Source organism: Vicugna pacos, chromosome 7 (assembly GCF_048564905.1).
Source record: "Vicugna pacos chromosome 7, VicPac4, whole genome shotgun sequence".
NCBI lineage: Eukaryota > Metazoa > Chordata > Mammalia > Artiodactyla > Camelidae > Vicugna > Vicugna pacos.
In genome coordinates, this window is record NC_132993.1 from 14,528,983 (window position 1) to 14,549,160 (window position 20,178).

Genomic DNA, 20,178 nt, shown 5'->3' on the forward strand with positions numbered 1-20,178 from the left:
GTACTTGAATCTCGCCTAATCTCAGAACTCAACATTTCTACACTTGGACTCATTTCTAGTTGTCCGATCCTGTTCCCTGTCTCAAAGGCTGGCATCATCATCCACAAAAAGGTGGAATCCTAGGGGTTGTTTTTGATCATTTTTTCCTTTCACCATTCATAGCCAATGATCCACTGCTTCTTGAGTTATTTTCTCTCTAATCTGTCCCTCCATCACCATTACTCGTATGCTTTTTCAAGCCTGTGATTTCCCACCTAGATTACCTCACCTAGTGTCCATGCTTCATCTTTATTCTTTTCACTCTACCTACTCAATGCAGCCAGAGTAAGACCTTTAAAAAAGAAATCTGATATATGGTACTCTATGACTTAAAACATATCAAGGAATGCCTGTAACAATAAAATAAAATCGAACTTCCTTAAGAATGCTGACAAGATTATCAATAAATCTGGCCCATGTTCATCTCTTCAAATTCATCCCCTATAATCTCTAAGCATGCTATATAATGAAAAAATGGCAAATCTGTAATAAGTGGTCAACTGTATTGTTTCAGTTTTGATTACTCTTTCACACATAGAGAAAGAAACATATACATGTATCTGTATACTGGCTTCTTCCTTTCCTTCAATCTTTTTTGTCTAGATTTGCACTGAAATTTCTACTAGTGTCGATAAAAAATGTCAATCCATTAAATATAAATCAGTTAGTCAGCAAGGTATGAGTGCTAGAAATTTAACTTCTTATAGCAATTACTATCCATTTACACTTTGAAAGAATGCAAAATCTGAAAACTATATGCCAGAATACATTATGATAGGATTTGGAAATGACGACAGGTTGTGATTCAGCGAGGTCTTCACAATTCTTTTAATTTTCAATATACGAGAGGCCCCACTTTGCATACTAGATATGTTGTTATATTCAACCTAATTCTTGGAAAGTAAGTTTTTCCTAACCATTCTAAATAAAAATGAACAAGTTTCAAATCGTGCATGCTCTGGTTTCAAGAGAAGACGACCTCAAGGCACAGCGAATTGAGTGGTTACGAATTGAGTGGATGCCTAGAGGCAACCACTCAGAAAGCAGCTGATTGGGTACTCAAGTCCCACTAAATAATTCAGAGTCTCTAATGGAAATCAGATCCAATGTTCCCCTGGTGGAGGAGCAGCCCGTCTTGGTTACCCAATATTCAGCCAGCTACTCAAGAGCTGTAGAGAACAACAATAAAGGAAAAGGTAAAAAATATTTTAATGGTGTTCATATTCTCTTGGGTGCTTTCTTGGCATGAAGTTCCCAACTTCCTGACAGCTGCTGCCATTGTGAAGAGACAAGGAGAGTGAAAGAAAAATCAATATTTAAACCTGAAACAGCCAGAAAGTTCAAGGAGGGGTGCCAGTATTAACTGGTTTGTGTATGTGTTTGGCCTTTCAAAAGTCCCCAGTCTTAAGAAAAGAGAAGACATTCTAAGTAAACAACTCATTAGAATTACACAGCAAGTTTCAGTTAGCTCACGACAAACACATTTAATTTTAGGAAGAATATTCATGTGAGACTTTTGTCTAGAAATTTCAGTAACAGAATGAACTGTTGCATAAAGTAATGTGTCTGTTTCTTTCCCCCTCTCTCTCAACAGGAAGAGAATATTGATTTCCCAGTCTTGGCTACCAGCCCCACCCCTTCTCACTATAAGCATTGAGATGAATGAGTTTGTGTTTCTAAAAGCACTAAGCAATCTTCAAGAGAGTACCGCTTTATAAATTAAAAAAAAAAGCTTTATTATTATTGGGTAGAAATGTTAAGAGAGAAAGTTGGAGCTCTTATCAAAGGCTGTTGGTGCCCCGACATTTGCTGTCAGCTCTGAAAAGGTGACTGTGAAACTCATTGTATCCAATCCTGGTTGGCTTTGGGCCCAGCATACAGTGGGATTTCTGGCCAATGGCCTCGTACAGTGGGACGGCTGGCGCCTGGCCCAGGGATTAGAGAGCTTTCATTTCTTTGTCTCATTGATATTAGTCACAGAATCTCCCTTTTCATGCACAACCCAAACCCGTGCAGGGGGTGGGGAGAAAGAAGCAGAAGCAGAAATGCTGCAAATTCTGAGCTCTTACACCCCAGGAATAAGAAGAACATTTCCATTTCCAACTCAGTTATCCAACATCTGTGTCTATTTCGTTATGCACATTTAGCAGGAAATGGATAGTCTGGTATATCATTGAAAGAAAAATTGCTTTATAGATGTAAGATACTGCAAGTTAACCTTGGACAAACAAGGTATCCAGTACCTTCAGGCTGCTTTTGCTTTCTCTCCCTTCCTCTCTCCTTCTCTTTCTCTCTAATGAACTAATGACTGTTCTGAAATTTCATCTCAAGGAGCAATTTTGGTAAACATTAATTTGCGGGCACATTGCCTTTCATTTCTAGGTAGGTGTGTGTGTGTGTGTGTGTGTGTATTTGTGTGTGTACCCTCTGCCAAATGTATTGTATCACTTGTTGACAGGGTTCCTTTGACTTCTTCCTCACATGTGTGTGCGTGACTGTGTATTTGTGTACAGGTATGTGGCAGATGCTTTTCAGACCATCTGTAGTAATATGTCCTAGAGCCACATTCTACTTCAGTCTTGGAAAATGTTTTGCTGAGTTCTATAGGCTAAACTTTGGTCTCAAATAATAATAATCTTGTCTTAAATGTTCATGCCCAATGGAAACTGTAAGTCATTTCCAAAATAAAACTAGAACCATGAATTACTAAATAGCAACTGATCTTAAAATAAACCACAGAGCCCCAACATATCATAACAGGAAGACTCAGGTTCACATTCCTTTGCCCGATTCCCCTAAAAAAATCCTGATACAAGAAAGGAATTATTAATGTCTTAAGGAGACTCTCAATTGAGTACACGGGCATGACCTTGCTCCCTTTCATTATGTTGCAGAATTGCCATTAGTGAGAAATTAGTTAATCTCAGGTAGAAAACATGTACATCTTCTGGAATCCGTTAAGTGGCTGAGGGAGTCAGTGAGAGAGGAAGAGGAGGAGATAGAAGAGGGGTGGTGGAGAGACCCTTAGATAAGATATAAATGCCTATGTGAAAAGTCACCATCCTCATTAAAGGATTAAACTGCTTCCTCAGCTATGGCATAGTAATAATAATATTTATCTTTATGGGTTCCTGATATGTATCAAGTGAGAAAATACATATGAAAGACTTTGTAAAATTCACATTATTTAAAGGAAGTAGTGTTGTTGTAGCAGTTGAAGATGGCAATACTTAAGAGGCATTAAAAGAAAGATGGATTTTGTTCATACAAATACACGTTAACTATGGACTTCAAAATTCCTTTTATAATAAAATCCCATATTCAGAACAGCAGGAATCTCAGACTGTTTGTTCTACTATGTTTTAGAGATAAGAAAATAAAGGTCAAGAACAACTGGTTATTAACCCAAAGTCAGAAAACTAACCAGCAGCAGATCAAGGGAATCGGACTCTGCTCATTTCTAACTCTGTATTCTCGGGTCTGACTTCCTGACAAATGATAACTCGCTGCTTTTTCGGGTTTTTTTTTCTCTTTTATAAACAGTGAGCCCTGAGAGAGGTGATGGAGGTGATGGGGCAGCCTGGTAGCACTGTGCAACCCTGGAAAATCTTCATGGTGCTGGAGGAACCTGACTGAAGAGTAGGGCTCGGGTTGATGTACTAGGGCAGCGACAACCTTATTAATACAGACAAACAGCAAGAACCTATGAGGTATAAGGAAGCAAGTTACGTACAGAGGCCACTGGCTACAATAAAAATGAATATTGGAGACTACAAGAAATGATGTGCATAATTTAAGGCCAAATTTTAGATGACGCCATTCAAGTAAATTTTACCCGGTGCTGTAAAAGTCTGGATTATTGAATGAAACAATGAGGAGAGGACAAGTTCTTAAAAGATTTTCTTTCTCTTAGTCTGTTTCCATGCTTTATATATCTGCCAAATTAATCATCCTAAATACAGCTTGCACTCTGTCAGTCTGTTTCAGAAACCTCCATGTCTCTGCAATGCCCACACACTTGTGAAATACGCCCAGGCATTTTCTATAACAACAGTCTTCTCTCCAAGAGGAAAGACTTCCCCAGAGACTTGCCGCAGCACTGTGGGGGAAGCTCACCCTTTGATTTCTGCCCCCATCTAGCCTTCTCAGAGTCTTACCTAAGGAGCATGAGGAGGGAACCCATACAAAAAACACGTGTGGTCACAGGCTACAGACACAGGCCCAATGAAACAGACTTAATTGGAAGATGCTAGAATGCTCCTTCTCCCACGTAATTGACAACCACACCAAGGCTCCAGTATAATAAGAACGCGTTACAGCTAAAGGAGCTGCGTGCACTCTCTGAGAATTTAGAGAATCCCGAAGTCAAGAAGGGAAACAGAATCAAGCACACTAAAAGAATTTGAAACACCTGGTACCTACAGCTACAGCAAACATTAAACATAGCCCAGCTCCTAGCCAGATTAGCACAAAGCTGCAAACTTAAGGCCAATTCACCTCAGCTTCCATTACCCAATTCACTGTATCCAGAGTTCAACAAAAAATTACAAGCCACTCCAAAAGGCAAGAAAAAACAGCTTGAAGAGGCAAAGCAAGTATCAGGACCAAACTTACAAGCAACACAGATACTAGAATTATCAGGTCATTAAAAATAAGCCTGACCAACATGTTAAGGTCTGCAATGAAAAAGTCACATAATATGCAAGAAAAGATAGGTTTCTTATTCAGAAACTCTAAGAAACAATCAAAAGAAAATTCTAGAACCAAAAGCACTGTAGTAGAAATGAAAATTACCTTGGATGAACTCAACCGTCAACTAGTCACAGCTGGGTCCGTAGTTCCCAAACTGAAAATCAAAAATGAAATAAAATAAATAACAGTGAACAGAACAATTACAAAAGGCACCAATTATGCAAAACGGGAATACCAGCTGAACAATAAAGAGAAAAAAGAGCCAAAAAATTTTTTAAGAAATAAAAACTAAGAACTTTTCAAAATTTGTGACAACCACTAAACCACAGATTCAGAAAACTCAGCGTAATCACAAAACAAACAAAACTAGACCCGAAAAACCAAAACGCAAAAAGCCTATACCTTCATATATCATATTCAAACTGCAGAAAACCAAAGGCAACGAGAAAATCTCGAAGGAGCCTGGGAGGACGTGGCGGGGTGAGGCGGGATGAGGCGGGGTGAGGCGGGGTGAGGCGGGGTGAGGCGGGGTGGAGGCCACCTCACCTGCAGGGGACCGACGGTAACAGCTGCCCGACCCGACGGTGGGCCTCTCTCAGGAACCAGCAGGCATTACTTTCTGTACCGGGGGGCTGCCTGCAGGCCGCGGACCGGGCTTGGTCCGGGCTCGTGTGGGCTTTCCCAGGAAAGCAAACTGCACAGCCAGAGCCAAGGGTGGCTCCGTGGCCTCGGGTGCGTGCGGACGATAACTGCGGGTCCTGTCGGAGCTGCCGCGAGAAGACAGGCTGGGATTCGCCGAGCACAACCGGAGGCCCCAGAGAACCGCAGGCTCAGGCCCGAGGTGCAGCCGCCGCAAACACTCTTCCCGGAGGAAGCCTGATCTCGCGGGATCTCAGTGTTCTACGGAGGCTGGCAGGGGAATTTGCGGGATGAGGGCCACCTGGGTGCTCGGGATGCTGGCGGTCTCTGGTCTCAGGCTTCTTTCGCAAAGACTGCAGCCCATACCACTCATCAAGCAGACCGCAGCCCTCGCCAGCGCCTTGTCTTGCCCTCGCGACGGCGCCTCCCTTCAGGGGCCGGCCAGGTGCAGGGAAACACCTCTAGCCCAAAACCTACGCACGGGCAGGCCTGCCGGGAATCTGCTGGGGAGGCGAACTGGATATGCGCAGGCAGCAAATCCGGAGCCTTCCACATGGGCCTTTGGCGGGAAATCCCAGGGCCCCAGGTCAACCCACCCGGGTCCAAGGATGCAGTGTGGTTCCACAGCACTTCCTTGGAGCCGGTTGTTCCTTCACCACCTGTGAGGTGGCCAGGGTTCATCCCAAGAGACCTATATCCAGTGAATTAGCCTTCAAAACTGAAAGGGAAATGAAGACTCTCAGCCTTACAAACGCTGAAGGAATTCATTACCAGCAGACATCTCCTGAGAGGAATGTAACAAAAATGACGGGAAAAAAATAGATGGTTCTACAATAATACTTGGATACTTAATACCCAGTCTAAATAATGGATAGGACGACCAGACGGAAGGCAAGGAAGGAAATAGAGGGTTGGACAACACAATAAACCAACTAGAACTAGCACACATACGTAAAACACTAATCTAAAACAGTACGATAACCATTCTTTTCAAGTAAAATGAAAGAAACTGCCAAATTTACAAGTGTGTGGAAATTAAACAACACATTATTAATCAATGTGTTAAAGAAGACATCACGAGAAAAATGAAAATACAAAATGCCAAAAGTTACAGGATGCAGCAAAAGGGGAAATTTGTAGTTATATACCAAAAAAGTCTTAAAAAGCTACATAATGTATGATTCCAATCAGATGACATTCGGGAAAAGGCAAAACTATAGAGATGACAATTGGGTCAGTGGTTGTCAGGCACTTGGAGGAGGGGTGGAAAGTTGACTAGGTGAAGCACAGGAAATCTGGGAGGTAGTGAAACTGTTCCGTATGAGACTCACGACGTTTACAAGACTCAAAATCTGCCACAAAGTGAACTTCACTCCAACTCAGCTTTGCTCTCAGATCTGGCCTCTGCGTCAGCCAAAACTGGCCACAAACCATATGCAGCATTCATCCTGGACTTTGTGGGCTTGCTTGACTGGAATAATTGACATCTCTGACTCTACTCATCATAGTTTTAAAAACCCATTCTTCAAAACCCAGTATTCATGTTTCTATTTCTATTAAGTGTTCTTTAATTTTTCCTGACTTTTGCTGCAGATGCTTTTTCCTCTGAACTAAGGAAACAGCCCTTCATTATACCAACAAAAACCAAGAACTAGTTTTTTGAAAGGGTAAACAAAATTGACAAACCTCTTGCCCGGCTCACCAAGAAGAAAAGAGAGAGGACACAAATAAACAAAATAAGAAATGGAAATGGAGAAATTACAACCAACACCACAGAAATACAAAAAAAAAAAAAGAGAGAGAGAGAATACTATGAACTACATGGCAAAAAATTGGACAACCTAGAAGAAATGGACAAGTTTCTAGAAACATACAATCTACCAAAACTGAATCAAGAAGAAATTGATAATTTGAACAGACTGATCACTAGAAGCGAAATAGAGTCAGCAATAAAAAAATCTCCCTGTAAACAAAAGTCCAGGCAGATGGCTTCACTGGTGAATTCTACCAAACATACAAAGAAGAACTCATACTGATCCTCCTTAAAATCTTCCAAAAGATTGAAGAGGAAGGGAGACTCCCAAACTCATTCTATGAAGCCACCATCACCCTGATACCAAAACCAGACAAAGACGCTACCAAAAAAGACAATTACAGGCCAATATCATTGATGAACATAGATGCAAAAATCCTCAACAAAATATTAGCAAACAGATTCCAACAACACATAAAAAAGATCATTCACTATGATCAAGTTGGATCCATCCCAGGGACACAAGGATGGTTCAACATACGCAAATCAATCAATGTGATACACCACATCAACAGAAGAAAGGACAAAAATCCCATGATCATCCCAATAGATGCAGAAAAAGCATTTGATAAAATACAACACCCATTTAGAATAAAAAAGAAAAAAAAAACTCTTACCAAAATGGTATATAGAGGCAAGTTATCTCAATATAAAGAAGCTATTTATGACAAACCCACAGCCAACATAATACTCAACAGTGAAAACTTGAAAGCCTTCCTGCTAAAATCTGGAACAAGGATGTCCACTCTCATCACTTCTATTCAACATAGCACCAGAACAATCAGAAAAGAAAAATAAATAAAATAAATCCAAACTGGAAGAGAAGAGGTGAAATTGTCATTATGTGAATGACATGATATTATATATAGAAAATCCTAAAGGCACCACACAAAAACTACTAGAGCCGATAAAAGAATTTGGCAAAGTAGCAGGATACAAGGTTAACATACAGAAATCAGTTGCATTTTCTTACCCTAACAATGAAATATCAGAAAAGGAAAGTAAAGAAACAATCCCTTTTAAAATCACATCCAAAAAAATAAAATATTTAGGAATAAATCTGACCTAGAAGGTAAAAGATTTACACACAGTAAACTACAAAACATTGATTAAGGAAATTAAAGATGACTTAAAGAAATGGAAAGATATCCCATGCTCTTGGATTGGAAGAATCAGTATTGTTAAAATGGCCATACATCCAAAGCAATCTACAGATTTAATGCAATCCTTATCAAATTACCCAGGACATTATTTCACAGAACTAAAACAAATAATCCTAAAATTTATCTGGAATCACAAAAGACCCAGAATTGCCAACTCAATACTGAAGAAAAAGAACAAAGGTGGAGGAATAACCCTACCAGACGTCAGACAACACTACAGATCTATTCAAACAGTATGATATTGGCACGAAACCAGACATATGGATCAATGGAACAGAACAGAGAACCCAGAAATAAATCCACAGATATATGGTCAATTCCTCTTTGACAAAGGCGGCAAAAATATACAATGCAGTATGGATAGTCTCTTCAATAAGTGGTCGTGGGAAAACTCACAGCCATATGTAAATCAGTGAAGTTAGAACACTCCCTCACTTCATACACAAAAATAAACTCAAAATGGCTTAAATAGTTAAACATAAGACAAGACACTATAAACCTCCTAGAAGAAAACATAGGCAAAACATTTTCTAACATAAATCTTAACAATGTTCTCTTAGGGCAGTCTACCTAGGCAATAGAAATTAAAGCAAAAATAGATAAATGGTACCTAATTAAACTGATAAGCTTTTGCAAAGCAAAGGAAAACATAAGCAAAATAAAAAGAACATACAGAATGAGAGAAAAATTTGCCAATGATGTGACTGACAAGGGCTTAATTTCCAGAATATATAAAAAGCTCATACAATTTAATAATAAAAAAAAAAAAACCCAACCCAAAAATAGGCAGAAGACCTAAACAAGCAATTCTCTAGTGAAGACATACAAATGGCCAATGGGCATACGAAAGAATGCTCAATATGGCTAATTACCAGAGAAATGCAAATCAAAACTACAGTGAGGTATCACCTCACACCAGTTGGAATGGCCACCATTAGAAAGTCCAGAAATGATAAATCCTGGAGAGGGTGTGGAGAAAAGGGAACCCTCCTACACTATTGATGGGAATGTAGTTTGGTGCAGCCATTATGGAAAACAGTATGGAGATTCCTCAAAAAACTAATAATAGGCTTACCATATGATCCAGTAATCCCACTCCTGGGCATATATCCAGAGGCAACCTTAATTCAAAAAGATATATGCACCCCAATTTTCATAGCAGCACTATATACAACAGCCAAAACATGGAAACAACCTAAATGCCCATCAACAGATTACAGGATAAAGAAGATGTGGTATATTTATACAATGGAATACTACTTAACCATAAAAAATAAATAATGCCATTTGTGGCAATATGGATGGACCTGGAGATCATCATTCTAAGTGAAGTAAGCCAGAAAGAGAAAGAAAAATACCATATGATATCACGCATATGTGTATTCTTAAAAAAAAAAAGCCACAAATGAACTCATTTACAAAACAAAACCAGACTCACTGACATAGAAAACAAACTTAGGATTACCAGAGGGGAAAGGGGATGGAAAGGAATAAATTGGGGGTTCGAGATTTGCAAATTTAAAATAGATAAAAAACAAATTTCTTCTGTATAGCACAGGGAACTATATTCAGCATCTTGTAGTAACCTATAATGAAAAAGCATATGAAAATGGATACATGTATATATATGTATGACAGAAACATTATGCTGTACACCAGAAATTGACACAACATTGTAAACTGACTATATGTCAATTAAAAAAAAATCATATGCTTTTGTCAGTAATGCCATATGTGTAATGTCTTTGAGGACAAGGCACAGGTCTTCACATGTTGCTTTGTCTGTGAGTATCTCTAAGATAAGTGCTGCCCTGGATGAGCTAGTCTTGAAGCAGAATCTGAGGGTTCTTTTATTGAAGGAAATGTATGTATTTAAAGGACTTGTTACTTCATAACATATATTTCCTTTCACATGGATCTAGTCTCAATTTAATGCAATCTGGCCCAGATTTTAACATAGTATTTTAAGATTTTTTATTAATTTAACAAATGATAATAAAGTATTTATTAATTACCAAGCAGTGTTATAACCATTTAAAATCTTTTCTTTGCAAACTTCTGAGGCAGGCACTGTTATTATCCTTACTTTTCAAATAGTAAACCAAGGCACAGAGAGGCTAAGTAACTTACCAAAGTTCCCACAGCCAATAAGTGAAAGTCCTAAGCTTTGAAACCAGGCAACGTAACTAGAGTCAATGCTGTTAGCCATTTCACCTAGCTAGCTCATTATCTGATTTTGTAAATAAATTTCATTGAGGTCTATTTAAGAATTTTAGTTTTATACAATAAAATGCACCCATCTTAATGTGCAGTTTGAAGATTTTTAATAAATATATGTTTCCATGTAGCCACCACATCAACAGGTTGTTTGGTGTTTCTGTCAACCTCTTCCAACCTCAACTCTCAGTCACAGGTAACCACTGATCAGTTTTTTGTCAATGCAGATTAGTTTTCCTTTTTCTAGAATTTTGTATAATGTACAGTACATGCTGATAATGTCTGGCTTGTTTTGCTCAGTGTAATGTGTGAAGTTAATCCATGTTGTTGCATGTATCAGTAGTTAACTCTTTCATCACTGAGTAATATCTCATTGAATGGATCTACTAAACGTTAACACATTCAACAATTGATGGATTTCCAATTGGGGCTATTAAGAATAAAGATGTTCTGAACACTTATATATAAACTTTTATGTGGGATACATATTTTTATTTAATTTGAGTAAATACCTAAGATTGAAAAACCTTGATCATGTGTAGATGTATGTCTAATTTATAAGAAGCTGCCAAACTGTTTTCAAAAGTGGTTGTACCGTTTTGTATTTTCACCAGTCCTTAGGATTGTCAGTCTTAATTTTAGCTCCACTCAAAAGTGGGCATGTAAATGGTATCTCACTGGGTTTGAGTTTGCATTTCCTTGATAGGGCAAATGATGTTAAGTATTTTTTTCTATGCTTAATTGGTATTTACATATTTTCTGTGATGTGTCTGTTGAGATCTTTTGGCAATTTTTTATTAGGTTGACTAACTTCTGATTATTAAGTCAAACAGAATCTTTAATATCCTGGACCATGATCTTTGTCAGACACATATTTTGAAAATATCGCTAGCCCCCTGTATCTGTAGATGTCGACCCATGGATACAGAAGGCCAACTGCTTTATACCATTTTATATAAGAGACCTGAGATGGGCAGATTTTTGTATTGTGGGGGTCCTGGAACAAATCTCCCCACAGATACTGATGGATGACTGGATTTATTTGCATTGTCATGATTGAGTCATTATTTCTATGATGGCTTTCAAAGAGCACAATTTTAATTTTAATGAAATGCAGCAATCATAGTTTTAATAATAGTTTGTGCTGTTTGTGTCCGATCTAAGAAATCTTTGCTTACTCCCAAGTAACAAAGATTTTTCTCCTACTATTTTTCTAGAAATTTTATAGAATTTGCTTTTACATTTAGGTCTATGAGCCATTTTGAGTTAATTTTTCTCTGTGCTGTCACAGTTTATTCCTTCCCATATGGATATTCAGTTCTTTCAGGATCATTTGTTGGAAAGACCATCTTTTCTCTACTGAAATATGTTTGGGTCCATTTGTGAATTGATTATTTTATTCTCCATTGACCCATAAGTCCATATTTATACAAGTACTAAGCAATAATTTTGATTATTTTTACTTTACAGCAGGACTTGATACTAAGCAGTGTAGGTCTTTCCAACTTTGTTCTTTATTTCTAAGACTGTTTTGCCTATTTGACAGATATATTTCCAAAGAAGATACACAGATGGCCAAGAGGCACATGAAAAGATGCTCGACATCACTAATTATCAGATAAATGCAAAACAAAACCACAATGAGCTATCCCTTCACATCTATCAAAAAGGTTATCATCAAAATGTTTACAAATAAGAAATGTTGGTATGGAAATGGAGAAAAGGCATCCCTAGTGCACTGTTGGTGGGACTGTAAGGTGATGTAGCCACTGTGGAAAACAGTGTGGAGGTTCCTCAAAAACTAAACATAGAACCCCCATGTGATCCCACAATTCCACTGCTGGGTATATATCCAAAGAATGTGAAAACACTAATTCAAAAAGATACACGCACCCCAGTTTTCACAGCAGCAGCATTATTTATAAGATATGGTAGCAACGTAAGTGCCCATCAACAGATGAATGGGTAAAGAAGACGTGATATATATATATATATATATATATATATATATGAATGTTATTCAGCCATAAAAAGAATTGATTTCTGCCATTTGCAACAACTTGGTTGGACCTAGAAAGTATTATGCTTAGTGAAATAAGTCAGACAGAAAAAGATACTCTGTTATCACTTAAATGTGGAATCTAAAAAACATAAAAAAGAATGTATATAGCAAAATAGAAACACTCACTGATACAGAGAACAAACTAGTGGTTACCAGTGGGAAGTGGGGGAAGGGATGAGATGGGGTGTGGGATTAAGAAACACAAATTACTGTATATAAAATAAATAAGCAACAAGGATATATTGTACAGCATAGGCAAATACAGCCATTATTTTATAATAACTTTAAACGGAGTATAATCTATAAAAATACTGAATCACTATACTGAAATTAATATACTATTGTAAGTCAACAATACTTCATTAAAAATTTAATGTTTTTAAAATGTTTTGCCTATTTCAAGATCCTTTGCACTGCTATAGAAATTTTGGTATCAGTTTGTTAATTTCTATAAAAAAGTCTCATGAGATTGGGTTTTGATTATACTTAATCTATAAATAAATATGGAGAGAATTTAATCCTAACAATCTTAAACTTTCAAATCAATGAACATAATGAATCTCTCCCATTTCTTTAGTTGTTCTGTAACTTTTATCAGAAATGTTTGATGTTTTGCAGTGTATAAACATTTAACATATTTTGTTAAATTTATCTCACAAAGGATTTCATGCTTCTGATATGCATTTTTAATATTTTGTTTCCGCTTATTCATTGCTAGAATATAGACATAAGACTGATTTTTATAATTTGGACTTACATACAGGTAAAGACACTTACTAGTTCTAGTAGCTTTTCTGTGTATTCCTGACATTTTCTATGTACATACTCATGTCATATGCAAATAAAGACAATTGTACTTCTTCCTCGCCATTCTTTTTCTTTCTTTTTTTGGCCTTATTGTACTGGCTAAGGTCTCCAGTACAATATTGAATAAAAGTGGTAAGAGTGGAACAAGACTGCCTTGTTTCTCATCTTAGACGGAAAGCCCTCACTTCCACTGAGTATCACGTTAGCTGGAGGCTGTCTGCAGCTGTGTCTTACCAGAACAAGGATATTTATTTATATTCTTAAGTTGCTGAGAATTATTATCATGAATGAGTGTTGAAATTTTTTCAAACACTTTTGCTATATATTTAATGTGTTTCTTTGGTTTTTCTAGTCAATCTGTTGATATGGTGAATTCTGTTGTTTGTCACGTGTAAAACAAAACTAGCCGTCCAGGGGAAGTCATCCAAGTGTGATGTGTGGAATCATTTCTCCTACATTACTGGCATTGATTTGGCAATAACTGTTAAAGGCATCTGCATCCATGCTCATGAAGGATATTGTCTGTAGAATTTGTTTTCTTGCAGTGTGTAATCAAGCTACTTTGGGTATTTCAGGTTGGGTTTTCTGGATGAGTCTAGGGGAGGCCATTGCCCAAGGCCTGCTCTTCAGCAATGGCAGTGTAGAACCTCGGTTTTAGCAGTTCTTGACAAGAAAGACAAGACTGAGGGGCTTGTGTCAAGCTACTTAGATTCATAAGACACCTAGAGAGTGCCAATTTACAACATTTCAAGGAGAAACTAGCAGGCATTGTGGGTTCCTCCCCAAATCCTTTCCACTCCTTCCTTTTGCAGGCAGAGTCTGTGGCTGTGTGACTATGGAAGCTGCCCTATTCTTCACTGGGCTTGGGGCCTCGTTTACTTTAAGCCACATATGCCTGAAGCTCCCTGATACCATATTGAAGACACTCGGTTCACAAATGGAAGATGCAGAGTCAAAAGATGGAAAGATCTGGGTTCTTGAAGACTTTGAAACATTGACTTTACCAGCCTGTGTTGTTTGTGAGATAAATTCCTGAATTACTTAAGTTCTTCTCAGTTGAGTTTTCTGTTTTCCTATCAAAAAACAGAAAAATCATTTTAAAAAAATTAACCTGAAATTGAAGTAAGTTTTGTAATCTAGTCACAACAATCAAAAAATAAATTAAAAGTTTTTTTTTTACTACCTTTGAAATATTCCAGAGAGAGAATGAGAAATGTATTTAATGGGACTTCCGTCAATCTGTGAGAGCGTGATGAATTGTCCTTTTGCGTTCTAGGGATATTGAAGAACTCGGGGAGGTAATCAGGAATCTAAACACCCTGCCAAGTAGGCAAGCCAGGAGACACGCTGGCAAATTTCTCATCAGGTCCCTTCACATTTTTTAACTTCACGCTGATCACACTTTTCCTTGTATTTGTCGCTGCAGAATCAGCAGCCTTGTTTTCAAAACACCCTTAGGACATGTTATAATTTCTGTGATTTCAAATCACCTTGCATTAGTTATATTTTAGCCTGGTAACACCCATGCAGGAGGCTCATTAATTACCCCCTGAAGAGGCTGGGAACTGGCAGAGAAGGCGAGCATGAACAAGCCACAGTAACTGCTGACAGGAGTTTTTAGAGGCAGAGAGAGAATGAAAAGGCAAGGCTGGAGTTAGTTATTCTTCACAAGAAACAGGGACTGTTAGAAGAAGTCTAGACAGTGCATTAGGGCTACAGCCTCCTAACTGGGATCTCTGCCTCTACCCTTGCCCTCCTGTGGTCCAGCCAACACAGCAGAGAGCCCCTGTTAAATCAGTGTCAGGTTCTGCTACCCTTAACGGCTTCCTACCTCGTTCAGGATAAAAGTGGAATTCCTTACGACAGACAAAGGCCTTGCATGATCTGGCCTGTTACTTTCCTCACCTCAATGTCTACCTCCACTCACCACAATCCTGGTTCCTTCCCAGTGACCTCTGCACCACCGATCCTTTATCATATCAGGGAAGGTCAGACCTCAGGGCTTTTGCATTGCTGATCCCTTTGCCTGGAGGTCCATCTCCCAGATATTTACTTAACCAGCTCCCTCAACTCTTTTAAGCCTTTACTCACATTTCCCCCAGGAAGTCTTTCCTCCCCCAACCTGACACTGTCATATTCCTTCATTGTCTTATTTTTCCCATGGCACTTATCAAATCTTAAAAAAATTTAACTAATGAATTTATTAATTTCATTTGCTTGTTTATTTATATAAACAAAAATGTAAGCTACATGAGAGTGGGATTGTCTCATTTTCTGTTCACAGCTCCATTCACTCAAAACCTTAAGTGCTCAAAGAATGTTACGTAAATAAATGAAATTGTTTGAAATCTTAAATCAGCAGACCCATGACTGTGCCATAGGAAGAAGCCTGAATTTGAAGTTGCACATTTTAGGGAGAGGGTATAGCTCAGCAGTAGAGCACATGCATAACATGGACAAGGTCCTGGGTTCAATCCCCAGTACCTCCATTAAAAGTGCATAAATAAACCTAATTACCTCCCCTCAATAAAAAAATGAAGTTGCACATTTCAGCGTGCTTTAGAAAACAGCTTCTTAAACTCTAGTGTGCATGCTGGTTGACTAATCTCAATTTTACAGATTTTTATTTCTCAAAAAAATCCTCTTTAAGTTTCCTTTATATCTTTAAAATACAATGGTTAAAACTGGTTAGTATGATCCCTTCCAACCATTAAAATCTCTCATTAAGAACCTGGGCAGCATGGTGGTGATGGTTGCAGATCAATGTGAGTCTACATAATGCCACAGAGCTGTACACTTAAAAGTCATTATAGAACAACTATATGGCAAAAAACTGGACAACCTAGAAGAAATGGACAAGTTTCTAGAAACATACAATCCACCAAAACTGAGTCAAGAAGAAACAGATAATTTGAACAGACTGATCACTAGAAGTGAAATAGAATCACCATTAAAAATCTCCCCGCAAACAAAAGCCCAGGACTAGAGATAGCTTCACTGGGGAATTCTACCAAATATATAAAGAAGAACTCATACTTATCCTTCTCAAACTCTTCCAAAAGATAGAAAAGGAAGGGACACTCCCAAACTCATTCTATGAAGCCACCATCACCCTGATACCAAAACCAGACAAAGACGCTACCAAAAAAGACAATTACAGGCCAATATCATTGATGAATATAGATGCAAAAATCCTCAACAAAATATTAGCAAAACAGATTCCAACAACACATATAAAAGATCATACACTATGATCAAGTTGGATTCATCTCAGGGTCACAAGAACGGTTCAACATATGCAAATCAATCAACGTGATATACCACATCAGCAAAAGAAAGGACAAAAATCCCATTATCATCTCAATAGATGCAGAAAAAGCATTTGATAAAATTCAACACCAATTTATGATAAAAACCCTTACCAAAGTGGTTACAGAGGGAACACATTTCAACATAATAAAAGCTATTCATGACAAACCCACAGCCAACATAATACTCAACAGTGAAAAGTTGAAAGCCTTCCTGCTAAAATCTGGAATAAGACAAGGATGCCCACTCTCACCACTTCTATTCAGCATAGTACCAGAACAATCAGAAAAGAAAAATAAATAAAATAAATCCAAATTGGAAGAGAGGAGGTAAAATTGTCACTGTATGCAGATGATAGGATACTATATATAGAAAACCCTAAAGACTCCACACAAAATCTACTAGAGCTGATAAAAGAATTTGGCAAGGTAGCAGTATACAAGATTAACATACAGAGGTCAATTGCATTTCTTTACATTAACCATAAAATATCAGAAAAGGAAAGTAAAGAAACAATCCCTTCTAAAATCACATCCAAAAAAATAAAATACTTAGGAATCAATCTGGCCAAGGAGATGAAAGACATACATGGAGAACTACAAAACATTGATTAAGGAAATTAAAGATGACTTAAAGAAATAGAAAGATACCCATGTTCTTGGATTGGAAGAATCAATATTGACATATCCAGAGGGAACTCTAATTCAAAGAGGTACATGCACCCCAATGTTCACAGCAGCACTATTTACAATAGCTGAAACATGGAAACAACCTAAATGTTCATCAACAGATGATTGGATAAAGAAGTTGTGGTATATTTATACAATGGAATACTACTCAGCCATAAAAAAGAATAAAATAATGTCATTTGCAGCAACATGGATGGACCCAGAGATCATCATTTGAAGTGAAGTAAGCCAGAAAGAGAAAGAAAAATACCATACGATATTACTCATATGTGTGGAAAAAAAAAAGACAAATGAAATTAGTTACAAAACAGAAACAGACACATAGACGTTGAAAATAAACTCATGGTTACCAGGGGGAAAAGGGGTGGGATGGGATAAATTGGGAGTTTGAGATTTGCAGATACTAACTACTATACATAAAACAGATGAACAACAAGGTTCTTTTGTATAGCACAGGCAACTATATTCAATATCTTATAGTAACCTATAAGGAAAAAGAACATGAAAAGGAATATATGTATGTGTATGTATGACTGAGACATTATACCATACACTAGAAATTGACTCAACATTGTAAACTGACTATACTTCAATAAAAAGGGGTAAAATACATACACATATCAAATCATCACATTGTATACCTTAAACTTACACAATGCTATATATAAATTATATCTCAGTAAAGCTGGAAAAAAGTCATTGTATATTTTACCACAATGTAAAAGGTAAAAATAAACAAAAATACAAAAAGAAAAAATACAATGGTTAATCATGTTTGTCAGGATTTCTTAGTCTTGGCTCCATTAACATTTCAAGCCAAATAATTCTTTGTCATGGGGGACTGTCCTGTGCATTGTAGGATGTTTAGCAGTATCCCTGACCTCTACTCACTAGATGCCAGTCACAACCCCCTCCTGCAAGCTGTGACAGCCAAAAATATCTCCAGTCATTGTTAAATGTCCACTTGATGGCAAAATTTCCCCTGGTTGGAAACCACTGATGTAAATAATTTTCATATATTCTTATTTAAATAAAGGGTTATGTTTTTGATATAATATATGTAATGGAGTGGAAATCATGGAGACCTCATGTTTAATTTATCAGCCCTATAGATAAGTACCATAGTAACTGGTAGCAACATAGTACATTTGCAGATGTTAAGATAAAGTTCAGGAAGATACAGAAAATGGGTAATACCTTGTTTAATGGCCTGGAAATTTCACCCCTATGGAGTGATGGTGAATATTGAGAAGTCTCATAAAGGGTCTGAGAAAAATAATAATAATAAATGATAATGTGCATTCCTCCACAATTTATACAGGTAAAATCAAATGAAAACAAACATTGGTTTACTTCACTGGGTAAATGAAACCACAAAAAGGAAACAGGCAACCTGAAGTCTGTGTGTAGAAGGAAGATAGTTCTTTATTCATTTATTTCCTTTGAGGATGGTATGTGGTGTGTATATGGAGGGTTTGGTTATAGGGATGGGCTGGAGGTGTCTAAGTGAGTTTCTGATGCCTCTTCTTTTGAAAAAATTGATGGATGGATCTATTAAACGCTCTGCTTGTAGAGACACCTCTTTGTCCCCACCAGCCCCTTCATGGTGCACTTGTCCACGTGGCAGTCAGTCTAAGAGCCCAGAGTCCCTAAGAACTACTTTCCACAAACAATGTTTCTTATTTGGGGGGGTTAGGTAGAGTTCAAAGTAAATATAAATTTTAAGGGTTATAGAAGGCACATAATAGATATTTATCAAATTGAATTGAAAGGATGTAACCTAAGAACTACAGAAATGGAAGTTACATTTTGCAGCCACATCTGGTGTGGATGCCATCAAATGATGAGCTGAAAGGAAGGAAAAGGAGCAAGACCAGGAGCACGAAAGAATTGCTGAGCGGAGAAGAATCTCAAATTTTTCTTTCCAAGAATGTTTAGGTTAGCTTATTTTAAACTTAATCATCTTACCTAATAATTTTATCTCATCTATATCACAAATATTCACCTATGTGTTATGTAAACAATCCTAGGTATATTGCCTTAGCTTCTTTCCTCATTTGAACAAGAGGGAAATTCCAGAAAGCCACGGAAGCCCAGCTTTTGTGTTTTACAAACCTCGGAGATTGAGCTACGTTGATTAATCTCCTAAATTCTTGCGTGTCAAAGGCGTGTCACGAACTAGGTCACTAAAGTTACCAAGGAAGCCAGAAAAGGAAAGAACCCCCTAAAGGAAAGTAGTATTTAATTGGGAACTTTGAGACGGCTGTCACTCTCTGTGACAAGTGCAAAAAAGTCCTTTGTACATTTTGTGACGCGCAGGTGGGAAGAGACTGACAGCCGAAGTGACTGGTGCTGGGCCGGAGGGAGGGCGTTTGGGGGTAGGGACAAATGCCTGATTTTTTGAAGACAGTGATTTATTACCCTGAATATCATTGAAAAATCACCTGGGGCCAAAATTGTAGCCTAAAATACCATCAGTTGTCCATTTCAGATGTCCCACAAGATAAACTGGGGTGTGTACTCACCTAATGAACAGGTCGTGCACAAAGTTTGGAAAAGAAATCTATATTGCTTCAGTCTCTGCTAGAAACGGAACAGTGTTTCCTCCTCTGGCCTCTGGGTTCGAATCCACGTGCTGGCTCGGGTGGGGAGAGACCGCCCCCGGAGAATCCAGCTTCTAATAAGCTTCCCAATCAGCTCGCGAGGGAAGGGCGCGCTCCCCCCTCGCCAGCCCGCGTCCTCTCCCTG

The 20,178-nt window shown here is 37.9% G+C and overlaps 1 long non-coding RNA gene across 2 annotated transcripts in view; it reads right to left on the reverse strand.

Moving 5' to 3' along the window:
• The window catches only part of LOC140697312 (uncharacterized), a 69,063-nt gene extending 63,510 nt beyond the window's left edge, over positions 1–5,553 (reverse strand). For both annotated transcript variants that reach the window (XR_012074229.1, XR_012074230.1), the window contains exons 1-2: positions 5,278–5,553; positions 4,834–4,885 (exon numbers count right to left, since the gene is read on the reverse strand). This is a non-coding gene — a long non-coding RNA (uncharacterized lncRNA). The remainder of the gene's footprint in view (positions 1–4,833; positions 4,886–5,277) is intronic.
• Positions 5,554–20,178: the final 14,625 nt, after the last annotated feature.